This window comes from Corvus kubaryi, unplaced genomic scaffold, assembly GCF_017639235.1.
Source record: "Corvus kubaryi isolate FWS band 111438036 unplaced genomic scaffold, C.kubaryi_AGA036_p1.0 37395, whole genome shotgun sequence".
NCBI classification, from domain to species: domain Eukaryota; kingdom Metazoa; phylum Chordata; class Aves; order Passeriformes; family Corvidae; genus Corvus; species Corvus kubaryi.
In genome coordinates this window covers 6,321,688-6,341,551 of record NW_024581134.1, presented here as the reverse complement: position 1 = coordinate 6,341,551, position 19,864 = coordinate 6,321,688, and the positions used below count along the sequence as shown (strand labels likewise).

The following is a 19,864-nucleotide window of genomic DNA, read 5'->3' as shown; positions in this document are numbered from 1 at the left end:
TTTTAAAACGTTTTTGAATTTTTTTTTTTTCCAACATTTCAACTTTCCGACGCCAGCGCAGAGTTTTGCCCTGATCGCCGGGACCGCGTGAGCGTGCGGCGCCGAGGCCATGCGGTGAGCGAGGTAAGAGCGGGGCTGGCACCGACACCGGGGCTGGCACCGGGACCCCCGGCCCCGTCCCGGGCTGGGGCTGCCCCCGGAGCCGCGACTTGAATGAGAGCAAAGGGCCGCACCCACTTCTCTTTGTGTTCTGACCCCGTAACTCCGTGTCACCCCCGCGCAGGTACCTGCGGGACAATCCCTCCTGTGCCCCAGAACGGTCCCAAAGCCGCGAAGTTCGGATTAGTTTCGGAAGGCCCCCTTTTTTTTATATAACGTCACATGGGAATCTTTTCTTTGTTGGGGTTTTTTGGCTGTGTTGGAGCTGCTGAGGAAGCACCAGCTCGAAGCTGAGTTCTTGCCGCGGGCCCGGGTCTGGGTTTATTTTGCACCGTGTGTGTCAGAATGGAGCGGCTTGAGCCTGGTTTACACTCATGTAACTCCCGAAGAACTGGGTCATTGCTCGCCCAGGCTGATTCAAGGCGTGTTTGGTTCCAAGAGAACATTTCTGTGGGCTCCGGTGGGAGTTCCGTGGTCGGGAGCGTTCACTTCTTACTGGTTTTAGTGGTCTTGGGGAAGCTGATGGGGCAGCCTCGGTGCGGAAGCCTTACTCAGGTGTTCACAGAGCCTGGCTGGAGGGCTCCTGATCCCGCCTCCACCTTTGTGGGTTTGTTTTACACCTGAACATTTATGAGATGAGAGATTTCAAAATGCGGGGATTAAGGGCTGATGTCACCTCCCTGCTCCTCCCTCGGGTTTTGTTATAAAACAAGGCACGGCTCCTTCCCCGCAGTGACGACAGAGCGGGCAGCAGCTCCGTGTTGCAGGGGAGCGGGCTGCGGTGCCCAGGTCAGCCCTGATCCCACGGGCTGGGCGGTAACAGGTTATTAAACCCTCGCTCTGCTGGATCCAAACGTACCGTAATGGTTAAATCGAGTGTTCATGGAATGCTGCTCACTCCCTCCGCCGTATCGGCTCTGCTCGGCTTTGGGGAAAGTAAAAGTGCCAAGTTTAGGTCTGTTACTGTAAGTGCTGGAGCAGGTGGATGCTCTGCTGGAGCCCCTGCACAGAGGATTTGGGTGCCCTCCTGCTGTGCTGAGGGTGCCCAGTGCTTGGAGGATGGATGGCTCTTTCCAGTGGCATTTGGTGCCTCATTGACCAGACAGGGACCGGGAGTGCTGAATTTCTGCTGTGCCACCTCGTTTTCCTGGAATGAATTTGATTTCTGTGCGTTGCAAGGAGAGCTGATGATGTGTTTGTGTTGGGGTGGAGAGGGGACACTGTGCTGCCCCGCATCCGTGGCATCCAGGGAAGCTATGGACTCGGAGCAAACCCTCCTGTCCTCCCGTGTGACACTGATGTGACCCCTGTGGCCTCAGGGAGGGCTCTGTCGTTGAGAGAGGCGACAGTGACCTTGCTGCATTGCTCTCCTCCTGCACAAGGAGCTGTCCCAGAGCCCAGGAGCTTGTCTGGGGGGGACTCCAGGAGCTCTGGGTGGTGCCATCGCTGGCACAGGTGGGATGGGATGGTGCAAGGGAAGAAGCTGCTGGTGGGGAGGAGGAAGAGGCAGGTGCATCATCACAAGGGGAGGGAAAATGCCTCCTCTCCTGGGGGGAGCCTCCTGATGAATTCAGCTGGAAGTGCTGCAGAAAGGGCTCCTTTGGAAAGATGAGTCTGGAAACTGTGGTTGTATTAAAAGCCACAGGTGCAACAAGTTGATTTCTGATCCTTTGCTCCATTTTTGGTTCATCCCACACAAACCATTATTTCTTCCCATCCTGGTTCCCAAGCACTGGAGGCTCCTGCCCGCTGTTCCTGCTCGTTTTCCTGAGTGCTAATTGCTCTCAGCATCCTGTTCAGGGTTTTTTTGTTCTCTCCAGCTTGCAGGCTCCTGTGAAACTTCCAGGTGAAGTTTGAGAGTGGGTTTGCTTTTTGATTTACCTTACTAAAAGGTAATTTTCTACTCAGAAATAGTCTCGAGGATCCCAAGGAGCTGAAAACCCCACAGTGAATTACTGCAGCCCAGTGGCACTTGGAGCAGTCATTTCTGCCTGTATTCCTCCAACTCTTTGTGTCTTGTGATCCCAGGGCTTCCCCAATTTTTGAACTGATATCAGCTGATTTAATAAAATCCCTCTGCCTCAGGATGGGTGGGTGCTGCTCCCACCCCAGCCCCCTCCGTGGGCGAGGTTCCTGCTGGCACCACAAGCCGGGGATGTCACCACGTGTGCTGCCCTGTGGCCCCTGCCAGCCTTGTTTCAGGGCATAACCGTCACCAAGTTTGATTTTTGTGGGGTGTTTTTTAATGAGAAGTTTGTTGTATTTGGCTTTCTTGCATCCAACACGCCATGGCTGTGGGAAGGAGGTTATTTCTGGGTTGGTGCTGACATTAGCACACAGTATTAATTTTCCGTTAAATGACAGATTTATTGGAGTTTTCTTCATCTGCACAGTCTGACCTGGAAACCTGAGCTGGAATTTGCCAGAAGGGGGCATTTTGCAAACATCACAAAGGATTTTGGTGGCGGGGAGATGGGCAGGGTGAGCTGGGCTGGGGAATTGGGCAGCGATGCGTGTCTGGGAACCACGGACTTTTGGGGAAAATTCTTGTGCAAATAAACACTAACAAATGAATTTTGGGTCATTTAGTGCTGAGGGCTGAGTGCAGGGAGACCAGTCCCACTGCAGCCTGCTGGCTCCAAGCAGTTGTTAAAATAAGAAACTGTGGAATAGCCTTGGATTTTTTTTTTTTTTCCCCCCCAAGGAAACCATTTAAAAATGCATTTTCCAGTCATCTCCCAGTAATTGTTTCTTGCTGTAGGTTGAGCTCTGGTATTCTTGCATGAGGTTTCTCCGCTCTTCTTTTTGGGAAAGAGGGTTTGGAGCCCACAGCTCTGTGTCCCCTCTGTCGGAATGTGTTGCTGAGCTGCCGTTGCTCATCCTGACCCTGTCCTGCCCAGTAAAGCCAGTCCTTCACTGTGGCACACCAGGAGCTGTGCTGGGGCTCTGGGGGTTGGTCTTTTACCTGCAGTGTGTGTTGGATTTGGGCTTGCAGGCAGTGTGTGCTTTCCAGCCTCACCATCTCTGTCCTCACCTCTTCTGTCCCCATCCCAAACCCAGAACCCCTCCTTAATCCTGGGATCAAGGCTTGGCTTTCTCTGCCCTTCAGCATTTACCTGCTGCAGGTGCAGGGGGTATTTTAGAGGCTGCTGGGGTCAGCCCTGCCCTGTGCTCAGCCACAACCTCAGCTGGTGGGAGCTGCTGTGTGAGTGGGAACCTCATCCCATCTTCACTCCTGGGGAGAACAAGGCAGAGACAGTTAGGTGAGCTCATCCAAGAAATGGGGTGAAAACCTTGTTTCTGTTTCCCTGGTTTCCTCTTTGACGTGCCAGCTGCTGGGTTAGAGTTTTGTGTGCTAAATCCAGCAGTAAGGGACTGAACCTGGCCAGTTGTGCTCATTCCAGGAGGTCCCATGGAGGTGCTGGAGCATCCCCAATTGTTCAGGATTGCTGCTAAGCCAAGCTCAGGTGCCATCACCCGTTTCCTGAGCTTTTATCTTCTGCAGTAAATGCTGAACTCTGCACATCCAGAGCGATGGGCTTCCTAGGGTGATGGGGAAGGTGTGCAGAAACAAAACCGAATCTTAAAAACACCTTCCTGCCACTCCTTCCTTCTTCCCAGGCTCAATTTCTGTCCCAGTTTCTTCCCTTTCTCCCCCTCCGTGGTGTAGGGTGATGGAGAGTGGTGGCTGTGGCCAGCTCATCTCACCTTGGCTCTGCCCCTCCTTCCTTCGCAGGGCACTCCTTGCACTCTTCCCCTGCTCCAGCCTGGGATCGTCCACTATTCCTGCTTGGCTGTAGGAGCTTGTTCTTGGCTTTTCTCAGTGTTTGGGATTTTCTCCGTGTTTGGGGCTGTGTTAATCCCTCATTCCAGGCAGAAACTCCAGCAGGTCAGCACTGGAGCATTTTGGACGCAGTTGCTGCCTCTGGTGCCTGATGCCATCGGCTGCCCTGTCCTTGCTGCACCTGTGCCATCTTTCCAGGAGAGATGGGGAGATTTCCACGAGGCTCCTGCACTGCTCAGGTTCACCCCTGAACCTGGAGATTAGAGCCTCCCAAAGCCCAGCCTGCTCTGTGCCGCTTTCCCAAGCACTGCAGGATATGAAACATCCGTGAGAGAAAAGCCAGGTCCAGATGTTGCAGAGGGCTGCTGTGATAGTGGGTTATCCACAGCCATTCCCGGGCTTCATGGCTTCTGTTCCGAGCTGCTGCTGTGGTTCTTTCCCTGCTTCCCAGCCTGGGCTCGGTTGTGGTGCTTTGCCTGTTGCCAGAGGAGCATCCCAGCACGGCCAGGAAGCTGGAGGGGCTGCCCTGATGCTGCGTTCCCGTGGCAGAGCTTTCCCAGGGTGTTTTCTCCCGGGAGCTGGCGCGCGCCGCCGCACAGGAAATTCTGGTTGCACCATTATTGCGGAGCCTATTGTTTGGGGCAAGGGCAGGATTCGGGCTTGCTCACATCCTCCAGTGTCTCGCTGTGCTGAAAGGATGTGGTGGAACGGCCAGGGCTGCCGGAGGAGCGGGGAGCTCCGAGCTGGTTTTGTGCAGAGTTCACGCTTAGCCCAGATCCCTGCGTTTCTGCCCAAACCCGCCCCTCTGGTTTTTTTATGGGAAACCTCGGGGTTAAGGAAAACTTGGAGTGAAGATGAAGCAGGGCATAGTCATTTGGTGCAGTTTGCAGGGTTCTGCTGCTTAGCCCGCTCCTGTCTGGGGGTGGTGTGGAGCAGGCACACCTTGAGGGAGGTAAAATCAGAGTTTGGGGGATACAGGCCCCACCAAGTGCTGCCTTTGAGATGGCAGCACACGTGGCCTGGATCTCAGCATGTGTGTAGGCAGGCAGAGCACGTGGCAGCTCTGTTTTCACCTGCTGCAGCCTCGTGGCGTGACCAAGGCTGTCTGTTCACCTGGCCGTGCCTCAGTTTCTTATCAGAGCATTGGAGCGAGCTGCTCTGCCTGTGTTTGCTTCCACTTTACCTTTTTCCCTTAACTAATCTTTGTGGCTTTGATGGTTGGCAGTGATAGCTGCCTTTCCCAGGCTGGGCTCTGCGGGTTGCAAAAGCTGCTCCTCGCTCACCCGTGTGAGCCACAGCTCCTTTCAGGCAGGGCTGCCTGGGATGTTTGGGCTGGAGCAGGAGGATCCCAAAGCTTTGCTGTCCAGACTGTGTGGGGGCTGACTGCTCACTCTCCATGGGTTTTTCATTCCCTTTTGGCTGCCATCCCAAAAGAGGGAAGGCACCAAACCGGGGCAGGCGTAAAGAGCGAAGCTTGCACGTGTGATGTTCCTCTGCTGCCACATGCCAGGGCAGAATTCAGCTTGGATTTTTGCTGCCCCAGTAGAGCCCTGGGGAGCCTGTGCAGGCAGCCAGTCCCCTGTGCACAGGCTGCACGGAGCTGCCCTGCACAGGCAGGGAATTTGCTGCTGGAATTTTGTCCCGGTGCACGTGAGGAGGAGGTGTGAGCCCTGTGGATCCAGGAGCTGCGCACTGGGATGCTCTCACTGCACGGGCTGTGGGGTGAGGCTGTGCTGGACTGTGGGGCAGGGCGGCTGAGCTGGCATGGGAAAGGGAACCAAGCTGCTTCTGGGCCGTGTCCGTGCTGCCACGTGCCTGGCAGAGGGATGGGGAGCCTGGCAGCAGCCGTCCTGTGTCCCTCAGCTGAACAAGCCACACTGGCAGTGGCTGTAGCTCATCTGCTGCTGCTCTCTCGCTGGCACAGGGCACCAGCTGATGCCGTCCCGCTGCCACTGGGCTGGCATTGTCTACCAGGGGCCTCCCGCACACTCAGGGCTTGTTTGAGAGAGCCATTAATCAGTTTAAAGCTGCCCCGTGGCACTCGTGGCTGTAAGAAGTGCCTATTGTGTGTGGGAACAAGGGCACCGATGTGAGCGAGCGGCTGCTGGCCCGCACGGGAACTGTGTCACTGGAGGGGTGAGGTCACACGTCCTGCTGGACTGGGGTGGCTGTGGAACCTCCACAGCTTCAGCTGGGCAGTTGGGCTTCACCATGGCACTCTCTGGCCTCCTTCGGCCAGGCTGGTGCAGGGGGTGGCACCAGGGTCCTGCCTGAGCTCAGCAGTGCAGCTGAGAGTGAGAGGAGGAGGAGGATGAGAGCATCCACCAGGGGTTTGGGCAGTGAAAGGTGTTGGGTTTGCACTGAAAGGGCTCTTCCCATCCAGCAGCCCCAGTCTGTTACCATCTTCCCATCCCTCCCTTGGACTGTGGGGAGCTGGACAACATTCCTGCGTGCAGAGCACGTCCTACACCGCTGTGTGTGTGCTGGAGCTGGGAAAGGCTCTGCCAGCTGTGAGAGCAGGCGAGCAGCACACCCTGTGCCCCCCTGCAATCCCACTGGGAGCATCCACGTACGGGTAACGGGGAAAGCTGGGAGAAGCAGCAGGGCTCAAGGTGGTGGCCTTGGCATCTCCACGGAGTGCCCTGTGCCCCATGGTGTGGGTGATAGCAGCAGGCTGAGCACGGCCCCATGGTGTGGGAATGCTGAGCAGGGCCAGGATGGGTGCCCGGGAGCCCACCTGAGCCTGGGGGATGCTCTGTGCTCTCTGTCTGTGTTTTCCAGGGAGATTTTACACACCACTGGCTGATGAGTTGACTTTATGTGGTGTAAGTCCTGCCAAAACAATTTCTTCCTGTTATTGCTGCTCCAGTTTTAGAGAAGTGATAAGAACCTTTTGCAGGGACCTGGTTTCTCCCAGGGGCTCTGCTGCTCTGAGCTGGGAACTTTGAGCAGCTGTTCCTGGGGTGACTTTTCTTCAGTCCTTCAGCTGAGTTTCCAAGTTAGATTTAGTTAAATGATTTAAGGAACGTCTGAGTATAGTCAGTGTAGGGTCTCTCTGCAGCCAGATGGATCTGGTTCATTTTGAGTGTTATTTCCCATGAATTATCTCTTCAGTTGCCCAAGGAGGTGGTTAATTAGAGGCACAGACCTTGAAGACAAGGCTTGTGTTAAAATGTATTGAAATGAGAGCTGGGACAATCAATGTGAGGCTTTGCTTGGATCTGGACTGGAGTTGCGGCACCATCCCAGGGCTCAGCCCTGGTGCCTTCAGCTGATGGTTCCTCTTGTCCCAGCATTTTGTCACACCATTTCGCAGATTTTTAAGGCCAGGTCTTAAATATTCCAATGGGAGTGAGAGTGGATCTTAAACCCCCTTCTGCTTGGTTTTAAATTCATTTTGAGTGAACAAACTGAATCTAAAGCAGAGCCACCAGAAACACAGAATCCCAGAATGGTTTGAGGTTGGAAGGCATCTTAAAGAACATCTTGTTCCAGCCCTGCCATGGGCAGGAACGCCTTCCTCTGGAAGGTTTGTGGGGCTGCAGCGTGGCCCTGTGCCAGGCAGTGCTGGATCAGCTGTGGTGACTTATGATAAAGGAATAATTCCGGGTTTCCCAGCAGCAAACACAGTGCCAGGGCTGGGAGGGCTCCGGCCGCCGCCGAACAATCGGGATTGAACAGGCTGCACTCGTGTTCTGAGAGCAGGCTGCTGGGAGGAAGGAAAAACAGGAAAAAAGGCAGTTAGTCACTGGGGTGAGGTGCTGCCCCTCTGCACAGGGTGGCAGGGCTGTCCCAGCTCCCTCAGGTATGGAGAGTGGGGTGGAGGGTGAGAGAAATGGGGGCCACAAAGCCCCTTGTAAATGCAAACATTTGAGCCAGGAGGGTTCTGCCAGGAGGGAGGGAGCTGAATTCCTCAGCTGGGCTGTCCACAGGGACCTTTGGCCAGGTGTGATGCTGGGAGCTGTGTAGATGAGTTGGTGTTTGTGAGCAGGGATCTGCTGCAGCAAGAGCCAAATCTTTGTTTCTGACTCGTCAGTGGTTGATGTTTTCTCACTGTGGCCTGCAGCAGCAGTGCCTGTAATTCTCCAAGGAATTCCTTCCTAGGAAGTCCTCTGTGGCCCCTCTCTGGTCTAGAATTGGGCCCTGTGACTTCTTGCCATAATAAATAAAGCCAAGCATTTAAATAAACTTTTGTGAAGATAATGCGTTGGTAGGAATATTTGTATAAAATGGGAGTAAATAAATGACATTTAAGCCCATGTTTGACACAACTAGAAACGGTTTTCTCCAAGACACAGAATACTCCATAATTGCTCCTGAATGAAGTTCTTACCCCTTTCCTCTGAAGGGTTTGCCCTTGTCCAGAGTACAGGAGGGAAGCAGCAGGTTATGTGGAAGTTACGTGATCCAGGCTGGCTTGTTCGTACTCCTTAAAGCTCCTCTGTGATCAGTGGGTTTTGCACCCTTAAAGGATGAGGACAATGCCATGAAAATGGCCTTTAGGATATAGGGGGAGTCTCTTCCTGTGATTTCAGGCTGGAATGTTGTGAGTGATAATTACTCTGTAATCTTTTCGGGCACCTTGCTTTGATTCCTGGAAAATCTCGCTTCTATTTACAGCTACAGTGGAAGTGTGTTTAATAAGACAGACTTAACTTAAAGAAGAATTTTTTTTGGGAAGAGCTTTGCAGGACAAATCCATGGAACATGGATTGATTGTTGGATGCTCCTTGAGGCAGAAGATCCAAAGCATTGCCTGTCTTCCCTCAAACACACAAAATGAGGTGCAACTTTGGCTGGAAGCAGGAAGGAACCATGGATTTAGGTGGTGTTGGAGGACCTTCCTCATTCTTTCTATCCCCTCTGCAGCATGAGGATAACACATGGCAAGGATGAATAATGAGATCCCTAATCTGAGTTTAGTTTAGACACCTAAATACGTGCTGGAGCATGTCAGTGGGAAATCTGACTTTGGTGGTAAGGGCACAGCTCTCCCCCCTGGGAGGGAGCTGGGTGAGGGGTGTCTGGGTGGGAGCATTTTCTGAGTGTGCAGGAGGGTTTCTGGAGAAGCAACAATCTGGGATGGGATCTTGTGCAGAGCCCAGCCAAGTGCCCTTCAGAGCCTGCTGTTCATCTGCTTTTTGCTGATGGTAGAGAGCTGGGCTCCAGCCTCACATGGCTGCAGTTGTGATTTTGGACTGTGGAGGTGTGGGGAGACCACGTTTTAAGCTGGATAAATCAGATTTGGTCTGGAGGCTGTGGAGCTGCACTGCTACAGAGATGGGTCAACACCTTGTGTTCCTGAGTTGGAAAGGACCCACAAGTCCAGCTCCTGGCCCTGCATGGGACAGTCCTCAAAATCACTGTATAACCCAGCTCCCAGAGGAGATGCTTAATTAACTTATCTCTTCCTTTGTGCCTTTTCTGCTCGTACACCCTGCTGCACTGGGAGCCAGGGGAGGGGCAGCTTGGGAGGGAAGTGCAGCACAAGCTTCTGCCAGGCCTGGAAACAAATGAAACAAGGGCGATGCCTTGGATGTGAGGATCACAAAGATTTCTGTGGGTTTCATTGATTTTCATTGGGTGCTTCATTCCTGCCCCATTCCTGCCCTCCTGGACCTGTTCTGTCACCCACTGGGGGCTGTGGGCAGAGGGTCACTGCCTGACCTGTGTTTCTGTGTCCACAGGCAGGACTGAAGCACCCACCTGCCCCTGTGCCAGCCCTTCTCGATTGCTGTGTCCTTCAGGGAGATCATCCTTGGCACGCTCTGTCAGGTTTCTTGATTTTCTTGCTGCAGGTAGTTGTGAAATAGCAGCTGCTCTGCAAGTGCCACTGCTGGGCTGGCACTCGTTTGCCTGCTTCTGTGGGGAAGAGAGAGAGTGAATTAAGGACAGATAAGAAAAAGAGGGATTAAAGTCAATGGAAGATCCTTCTGGTTCTGTGGGAATTGAGTTTTGCCCAGGTTTTCTGCTGGACAAGCCCATATTCTTTAATTAATTTTGTTTTTTGAGCATGTCTGTTGTTTCCTTTGAAGGAAGAAGGGGTCACTTTTTCCACACTGCTGACGTGAGTGGTGAATCACAGTGGTTGTGGGAAGGTGCTGTCACTGGGATCAGTAACCTGTCAGAATATTTGCTGCCTTCATCCCGATGTCCTGAGGCGCTTTGCAGCCCGTGTGCCAAAGGGTTGGGTATGACCACAGCTCAGAATGCACTTCTGATGCTTCTCAAGGGGGATGGGCAGGAAGGATTGACTCCTTCAAGATTCTGATTTCCAGGCAGTGCTGTAGCCTGTGGATGGGAGGTCATTTCACTACAGGAAGGAAATGTGTCAGCACGTAGCAAAGACCCAGCGCATGGTCTGGAAGCCGAGGGGGTTTTGCCTTGGTGCTCCAGCCAAGTGAAAGGCACAGCTCTGGAGGGACATGTGGAGAGGTCAGCAGGTTTTGTGGATGCTGGCAGTGCTGGGGAGCTCCTGGGAGCTGGGGCTGCTGCTGCCCTGCCTGTGCAGGCAGGTGGAGCCTGCGTGGGAGTTCCTGCAGCTCCTGCACCTGCTGAGCAGGGTTTGAACCCCAGCACTGAGGAAACACGAGCTGGGGTGCCCTGGCTCGCTGCACCCTCCACAGGCTGCACATCCTTGCAGAACTCGTGTCCTTGTCTTTTCCAAGGATTTGCAGCCTCATGCCTGGCTGCTGTGGAGCTCCAGGGCTTTCCAGAGCTGTGGAAGGGTATTGCTGCTGCTCAGCCTTAGCTGAACACTGTCACCTATAAAGAATTTAGGTTTGTGTGACATGAGCTGGCAAATCAAGATGTTGTTGTTTTTTGCCTGATAGCAATGTTTGGATATCCACGCCGTGCAATTTCCTGCAGAAACTAGATATTGCCTGCACATGTTTCCCAAACTGTTTGTGTTTTAAAGCCTGGCTGAAGTAGCAGGTGTGCCGGGCTCATCCTTGGACCTGCACCTTGGAAAGGATGGGCACTTTCAGGGTGACTGATCTTCTCCTCCCCTGCTTGTGGCTTTTGTATAGACCTTTGCTACACATGGCAATAAATTCACTTGCTGTTGAAAAGGAGAGACTAGAATATACAGAATATAGAAAAGGGTGAAATAGAAAGGTGCCTCATACTCAGAACACAATCCCAACTCCTTGTAAAGAAGATTCAGGTTTTGTTCCATAAATAGGGACAAAGGGAACCTTTAGTTGCTCCTGCTCTGCTGAGCTTTGAATCCTGAAAAAAAGGGGTGAGCATGCTTGGGGAGAGCAGGGTGGGCAGGCAGAGGAGACACGGCTGTGTGGCCACCTGTGCCTGCACAGCCCCATCCCTGTGGCTGGGGAGCGTGGCAGGGGCAGAGGCAGGAGATGAAAAGCTCATCAGCAGTGATGCTAATTGGATGTGATGTTGGTTCCCTGCATGGCCCAGCGGAGTGTGGCCGGCTCGAGCAGGCCCTGGAGCGTGAGCAATGGGAGCTGACAGCCCCTTTTGCAGGGCAAAGCCACGCTGTGGACACGGTGCATGGCCAGACAGGGGCTGTGCTCCCGGTGTCCCTTCACCTCGGCGTGGTTGGTTTAGTGTCCGTGTGGGATCGTCCTGGTGGGCTGGCGTTGGTAAACTGTGGATTTGAAGTCTTGGGTTAGGAGATGAGGACCAGGCTGGGCTGTACAAATGCAGGATAACTCATCAAGGGCAACATTCCCACCAAGTTTGGGCTCCAGACATCACCCACCCACCCACCCACCCGTAGGTCCTGCAGAGCATCGCTGTGTGCCAGCCTGGGCTCAGCGTGTGCTGCTGGTTGGTGTGCAGTGCCTCTGGATGCAGATAGGGGTGATTTTTGGTTGTTGCTGTTGAGGGGGAAGGCAGCAGAAATGTGTCTTTCTGTCTAGGAGGCACCTTGTGATTCCTGAGGATTCTACACCAACCTTGTGAGGGAAAAGTGAGGTGCAGGCAGGTGTCAAACCCCTAAAAATTCTGTGTGACCCCTAAAAGTGCCTTTCTGGGATGAAAAGCCCCAGCCTGAGAGCAGGCAAGGCACATGGCAGTCACTGTGATTTTCTAGAAACACCAGATTAGTTTTTTCATGTGCCTAAAGGCAATTCAGTGCAAGGCCACCAACCTTCCTGAGCTGGATACCCCGGAATGCTGCGATGGACAGAGGCCCAGCAGGTGTCATTGGCCTGTTTGGGACATCAAACCTCCAAACACCCACAAACTGGGTTGGTTTTACTGAAAAGCAGTGCAGAAGACTCCTCAAGGAGTTGTTTGCTGCTGAGGGCAAAGACATTTGTACACCTGATACCTGGGGCTCTGAAGTGAGACATGTCACCAGTTTCATAGCAGGGTGGGGAAACACCTCACCTTGTACTCAGAAGGCTGTGCTTGATGATTGGGTTTTCCATAACGTGGTGCCTGGGGAGTTGAGAGCCAACCAGCCCCTGTCCAGTCCTGTGCTCCTGGGGTCGTGTCCAACTGCTCTGAGCAAAAAGGGAAAAGAGAATGTGGGAAATTCCACCCATGCAGCTGCCTGAGAGGAACAGGTCACTTGGGATCTGTTTGGAGATAGAAATAGGGCTGGAAGTGAGATGTAAGGTGTCCTTTGACATCACCAGGGCCATGTGAGGGAGTTGCTGAGTAACCTGCTGAAATAATCCTTGGAAATGTTTGAGCAGAACGGGTTGCTGCGTGTGCTCCGAGTCTCTGCATGTGAATCTGGGGTTGGCGTTGGCACCCAGCTCTTTGTTTCTAATCCTGATCTGAATGTGCTGAACATACATTAGCACAGAATCCCAGATTGGGAGGTCTGTAACTATGGCAATATCCTACAAACGTGACCCTCCTCTCCTCATCTCAACGCTGGCATCGGCGAGCTGCCATGTAAGGTGGCACTCCTTTTTTATCTAGTAGTAATTCCATGTCAAAGAGGAAATAAAAATAAACTCCCCAAACAAAAGAAGCAAGGAAAAAATAATTCTTTCAAACATTTGAGCAGGAACAATAGGGTAGGATATGCACTCTCTGGGGAGGGCTAATGGCTGAAACCGATAGGAGCACAGTCTTGGGCTGTACCTAGCCCAGAGCTTGGCTCAGCGAGGATTATTTATAGCAAATGTTATGGCAGAAGCATGTGTGACCTGTGGGCTCCTGGCGAGGGGAAGAGCTTTCCTGTACTGTCTCTGGGATACAATAGACAATTATTTAGACACTATCTTTGTCTCAAGATATAAACAATTAAATGCTGGCTACTGATTTCTGCTCTGATGTTCAGGCTGTGGGCAGCCATGATTTCTTGCTGAGGGACTCGTGGAGAGGGCAAGGATTTTTAAGAAATGTCACAGCTGTGAAGTTCCTGAGGCATCTCTACTAAACAGACTGATTGGGAATGCAGAGTAATGTCACAAGCACCACAAAGTTGTTGCTTCCAAAGGATGGCAGCCAGTGGTTCAATATTGTTCAGCTGACATTAATGGGGTGTGGGTGGGTGTAGACCCCTGAATCTGCCTGTTCTGTTGTGGTTTGGCTCATCACTTTGGTATTAAAGTACCTATAGCTGCTACTGGATAGTAATTAAATGTTCTTACATATAATTAACTTCTTTCAACTGACTACTGAACAGCTTAAATAATCTACATGTAATGGCAGATATTTCTGTATTAGAATGGTGACAGTTGGTGCCAAATAGCTGGGGAGGTTGGGGAAAGAGCTACTGTGCATCCAAACGACCTTGTGCTGGCACACGACTCCTTCTTCAGGCTCCCTCCTTTTCCTGGGGGTCCCTGTCCATCCTGGATGCCAATACCAGCAGGATCCTTCTGGATCTCTTCAGGACTCACTTCAGTTTTATTTTCTGTTGAGCAGGAAAATTTAGAATTGTGAAAAAGGGGAAATGTGGAGGAGTGTGCAAGGGCTGATACTGCCACAGTTCAGTGGGTGGAGGGTGAGTCTGCGGCTGCAGTTCCTGGGTCAGCAGTGTGAGTCTGGAGGAACATTTAACACAGGTACAGTGCCAGAGTGCTGTGGGCAACGTGAGAGGCTTGGTCTGAAATCCACCTTCAGCAAGAACTGATCTGTGTTCGTTGTTTCATTCCAGTTGTATTCCAGAGCTTTTATGCCTCTGTGCTTTTTCCTTGAGTTTCTCCTGCTCAGCTTTGCGCAAGGAATTGGGTTTGGCTCTCTCTTCTTCCCAGTGTGCATAAAGCTGTTCCTGGCTTGCTGTAAGGTTTTAGTGCTCCATGTGCTGCAGAGCCCAGGACTGGTGCCCTGTTCAGCTGCCTGGCACCCCCCTGCAGTGCCTGCCCATCTCCCACCAAGCCCCAGAGTGGAGCTGTGGTGTTTGCAGGGAGCTGGTCCCTGCCTGGCAGCACTGGCACCAGCCCAGTTTGTCTGACAGATGCAGTGGAGCAACTCTCTCTCTCTCTCTCCCTCGGCCGTGGGCAAAATGAGTCTCCTGCTCTAATTTCATTGTGTTTAGCCACCGCACAAACTCTAAAGCTCCCTGAAATGGGAAGGAAGTAATGTTTAAATTATACATGAGTGAACTGATTTACTCAGCCTGAAGTTTTGAGTTCCGTCCTTATAAATACAGGGCTGGAGCTATCAGTCTGTGCATCCATCCGTCTGCCCGCTGAAGATTGAATTAGCAGGAACACAAATGCAGATCCAGGACTGTAAAAGCTTTGGCTTAAACCAGTGCAAACCGTGCGGGGCAGGTGCTGCTGCCACGGGGAACGCAGCGTGTTTGCCTGGGGTTAGCTTGTCTGGGAGTCTGCCCTCGGTGATGGAGGAGACCATTGCTGCAGGGTCCCTTCTGCCACTGGCAAGTGGTGTCACCATCCCTGGAAATATTAAAGAAGTGTGTGGATTTAACACTTGGGGACATGGTTTAGTGGTGCTGGGTTGATGGTTGGAATCGATCTTGGAGGTCTTATCCAACCTTAATGATTTTGTGATTCTAAAACTCAGTGTTTTGATAATGTCTGTCCACTCCTGACTGGGAAGGGATTCAGACTGCTCCCCTGTCTGCCTCCTGCTCCTAATGAAGGGGTTTAGCTTCCTGTGGAAGGGATTTTGCAGAGCATGTAAAATGCTGGTTCAATTCTATGGTTGCTTCCTATGGGCACTGGCCCCGCGCTCCTTGGGGAGCCCAGCGCCGGAAAGTCGCAACTGCGCTTGCTGATGGCCTGGAGATCCCTTTTGCAGATGTTTCACCCAGGTTTCTCCTTCCACCTCTATTGAAATAAATGAACAATCACGCTGCAGTGCTGCCATGCCTGGCCGGGGCCCAGCGGCAAACCGTCCTCCTTGACCCACAAACAGAGGATGCTGGATTTTTGTAGGGGCTGCAGCGGTTTGTGGGGTGGGGATCTGCTGGCAGGGCTCTGCCAGGTGGGCAGGGATTGATCATCAGGCTGCATCCTCAGGGTGTGCTCTGTGAGCAAGCACGGCTCTGCCCTTGGTCAGAGAGGCTGAAATGTCTGCCGAGACATAAACAGAAAGGGGGAGAAGTCACAATTCTCTCCCTATTTGTTTGACCTAAATACACTGAAGTAACTGTACCCCCATGAAAATGATAATTTCCTGACGCTGGAGAGCTTAACATCTGTTTCCTCCCATTTTTTTTCAGTGGTAGAACATGGTAACGGAAGAACTGGCGGGGTTTTCTTTCCTCTTTTTCTTTTGTATAGCAAGAGGCGCTGCATGCTTGGGCTAAATACGCTCTCCGAGAGCAGACAGGTTTCTCTCAAGGGTTATATGATCATTTGTTCTCTATTTTCTCTCCTTCCTGCCTCCCCCGGCCCCTCCTGGAGAGGAGCGGATACAGCGAAGCCCAGGCAGGACTTCCTTAGCTCAGCCATGCCTTCTGGCAGGCTGCGCCGCGTGCCCTCTCCCCGTCACCCCCCTTCCCCGAAAAACAATGGCCAAAGGCTCCTTCTTGTTTGTTATTTTGGATCCTGCAGAGGAAGAGCCGAGTGGAAGATCGTGTCCCCGGGGGCCCTCGGTGCATTCCAGCTCCGGCAGCGCCCGGCGAGGCTGTCGGCGCCTGGGCTGCGCTGGCCCTGGGCCTTTCGCTCCAGCCGTGTGATGCTAGGGGGGACAGTGGGTTTGGAAGCAAATGTAGCTCTGCTGAGAAGTGAGAGAAGGGGGATGGAGAGCCTTGGAGGGGTGTCTGGAGTCGCTGCTCCACAGGGAGTGCAGATCCTGTCCTTGGAACGTCCAGCACAGCACAGGTTGTCACGGTGCCAAGAGGAGCTGGGCTTTTGTACCGACTTTGTGACATTGATTGAACCCCCCAGCTTCTCCTTTGCTTGTCGGGCTGTAGTGAGCCTCAGACTCTCTCTACCTCTGGCTCCAAAACTTTCCAGGATGACCTTGGGTCTCTCCAGGTGCTTTGAGCCAGCGGCTCTGTGGTGGGGAGCACGTTTCTGGCACGTGATGCTGTCTAGGCTGCCCCAAGGGCAACCCCACCACCAATTTCCTCTTCGTTGCCTTCAAAGGTTTGTTGTTTCCCAGGGCCCTAGTCAAAATAGTTCTTTGGGGTCACTTGATAGAAGGGATTTACAATTTGCCCGAAACCTGGAATACGCATTTTCCGGAATCCCACAACACCAAGGGATCCTGGAATCACAGAATGGTTTGGGTTGGAAAGAATCTTTGAAATCATCTTGTTCCACCCTCTGCCATGAGCAGGGACACCTTCCACTCTCCCAAGTTGCTCCAAACCCTGTCCAATCTGGTCTTGGACAGTTCCAGGGATGGGACAACCTCTGCCAGTGCCCTCCTAGTGCTTTAGAGCACTAAATGTTTTTTAAAAAAAGGTACTTGTGCTTGTTGCCCAAAACCTGCAGTGATCTGAAGAAGATTTCAGGGATTGTGTGGTGCCTGCCTGGCAAACAGCCTGAACTGTGTGGTGTTAAACGAGCAGTTTCTTGCTGTCACTGGGGTCTCTTGAGAAAACTCAGCCTGGATCAGACCTTTCCTAATTGATGCTTCCTTTCTAGCAGGTCTTGCTACCCTGCTGCCTTTGGACCTGATGTTGTGGTTTAACCTGGTTTAACACCCTGGGTTTGCTCTGCTTGTGGGTAACTTGTGTAGGGCAGCTCAGCAGAAGGAGATTGCTCATGGAAAGTGTCACTCCTGGAGGGGTGGCTTGTGTCAGCCCTGATTGCTTGGGCCTGATTCAGTGTCCTTTACATCTATGAGAACTGTCAACTTCAGTGGGTGTTCCCTGGGCCCGTGCTGTTATTTCTGCTGGCTGTCTGCTAAATCACACTGAAAAGGAGCAAAATTGCTGTTACTCCCACCTGTATCGTGCAGGCAGAGCCCGTTGCCAAGGGAATGTTGTGCAATCACGAGTGAGATGCAGAGTGCCTACTTCTTTCTTAGAGATTGGGATAACTGAAAAAATACGGAAAGAATTTGGAGGGGGAGTCATGGCTGTAGATACAGATGTTTGTATAACACACCCCCTGCCCTTGGCTGGGGATTTTGTTACTCTCAGCTTATTTGTCCCCCTCAGTGACCTGGAAAAGGAAAGTGAATTTTCAGAATGAAGGGCTGCTGCTTTTGTGATGGGAAGAGCAGGGCGAGGTAGGGACCCACACAGCCCCTGTACACTGGAGCTGTTGGCAGTGTTTGGTTGACAGTTGGAGTTTTATAAAGCCATCTTCCCCTCCAGCTGAGATTCTGTGTGTTTTGGAGAGCAAACACACAAGCCTTTGGTCTCCAAACCTGGCTGAAAGGCTTCAGGTAGTCTGTAAGGGCTTCTAGGGCTCAGGTAATCTGAGGGGAGTGGAAGAGGTGGAAGGTAATTGTGTTACCTCGTGTTTTCTGTGGTTAAAGCCCTGCTTTAAGTGATGTTAGCTCAGCTCAGCTGCTGGGTGGTAACTTGCTACGACTTGACATCTGCAACTGCAGCTCAAGGAGGGGAAAAATAAACATGTGGTTGATAAGTGGTGTAGTTTTCTGGCTAATAGCTGTTCTTGAAGCGTTTCTTCAAAACCTCTTTCTCCTGCACCCCAGAAAGGTGAGTAAGGGTTCATCAGATACTCTCAGGGCTGTTCTCCTCCATACTCAATTTTTATTCTGTCATCGTGGGCCTTAATGCCCCCAAGGCCATGTGGTTTGGTTGGTAAAGCCACCTTTGCCCTGCTTGGCTGATGGAAAGCACAGGTTTCCCCCAGGCAGCTGCTGCAGGTGTTTGCACAGCGGCGGACGCTGCGTTCGGCGGCTCCATCGGGCACTGGGGCGTAGCAGATTTTGGCTCCTGCTCAGGGAAGACTGAGGGGAGCTGGCTGGAATTTGCCCCGGTGGTGGGAGGCTTTGCTCTGGGTGAGGCAGTCCCAGTCCCAGGGCTGGAGCTGGCTTGGGGCAGTGCTGGACTGTGGGTACAGAGGAAGATGTTAAATGAGCAGTTTCTTGCTGTCATTGGGGTCTCTTGAGAAAACTCAGCCTGGATCAGACCTTTCCTAATTGATGCTTCCTTTCTAGCAGGTCTTGCTACCCTGCTGCCTTTGGACCTGATGTTGTGGTTTAACCTGGTTTAACACCCTGGGTTTGCTCTGCTTGTGGGTAACTTGTGTAGGGCAGCTCAGCAGAAGGAGATTGCCCATGGAAAGTGCTGGGAATTGGCTCCTGCCAAGGTCAGCCTGTGGTTTCAGTGAGTGCAGTCCTGCAGGTGTGACTGGGGGGAATTCAAACACCAACAAGGTGGTTTTGAAGATGAGAAGAGGTTCAGGTGAGGCTGTGGTGGAAGGGAAGATGGAGAGGAGGCATCAAGCACTGGTCACAGAATGGGTCTCCTCTCTGCTTAGAGTGCTCGGGTCTGGCTTCATGGTGGCAGCTCTAATTTACATCTGGTTTAAAGCTGCTTAAAAGAAAAATAATTACCTCCCCCATTTAATTTTAAAGCCACCCGTATGCCCTGTGATTCTGGATTCTATTGCTTCTCTGGGGAGGGCTGTGCAGGATTTGTCCCTTGTTATGGGCTCTCTTTTGCCTGACACATGAGGAACAGCCTGTCTCCTCTTTGCTAGCATCCTTCCAAAGACTTCACAGGCAAGCCTCTTCCCTTTGAATCTTCTTTCCTCATCCACCCAGCCAAAAACAATAAAACATAAAATGGAAAGAGAAAACAAACAAAAAAAGGGACCGTTCGTGATTTCTGTCTTTTGCTGCCAGTTGGCTGCACGACTTGAACACTCTTTTTTTTTTTCCCCCCACTCGTTCCAACCCATTCCAATGTGGTAGTCTTTAAGTTGCAGCAGGAATGTCTGGGAATAACTCGCATCCCAAAGCGACAGCCTGAGAAATGAGGAGCTGGTCTCCTCCTCAGGCACCAGATGGAGGAACTGTCCTGCTCAGCCCTTGGTTTTTTGGGAACAAAAGCTTCTGTGGTCTCTGCAGGGACCCAGGACAGCACAGCTCCTGCGTGAATTTCTGCTACAGGGTTTAAATGGAGGCAGGTGGTGCTGAGGTCCCAAAAGTGCCTGGGGAAGGAGGTTCTCTGTTAAAACCTCCATGGTGGCGAGTACAAGAGGCTGAATAAAGAGATGGCTAAAGCAGAGCGTGTGGAGGGAGCATCATCACTGTACTGGGGCTGGGTAACTCTGGGGTGTAACTGCAGGTACCCACTGAGCTGTGTGCCTGCGTGGGGTGTATTTGGCAGTGGGCATTTAAGATGTGTAATTGTAGGGCATGTTTGGCTGTATCCAGGGATGCTGTGCAGCTGTGGGGTGTATTTGGGCTCTGTACCATCAGGGTGTGTAACTGGGGGGTGTATTTGGCAGTGTGTATTTAGGATATCTAACTGGGGGTGTATTTGGCTGTATTCCTTCAGGATGTGTAACTGTGGGGGTGTATTTGACTCTATACTATCAGGATGTGTAATTGTGGGGTGTATTTGGCAGTGTGTATTTAGGATAT

At 52.2% G+C, this 19,864-nt stretch overlaps 1 protein-coding gene across 5 annotated transcripts in view; it reads left to right on the top strand.

Moving 5' to 3' along the window:
- The first annotated feature begins 16 nt into the window (after positions 1 to 16).
- Positions 17 to 19,864, top strand: part of ARHGEF9 (Cdc42 guanine nucleotide exchange factor 9) — a 197,578-nt gene continuing 177,730 nt past the window's right edge. For 3 of the 5 annotated variants that reach the window (XM_042040032.1, XM_042040030.1, XM_042040033.1), the window contains exon 1: positions 19 to 123. The gene's annotated coding sequence lies outside the window, so the exon portion shown is untranslated. Of the gene's footprint in view, positions 124 to 19,864 lie in introns of all 5 variants that reach the window. The other 2 variants (XM_042040031.1, XM_042040029.1) reach the window with 1 other exon arrangement.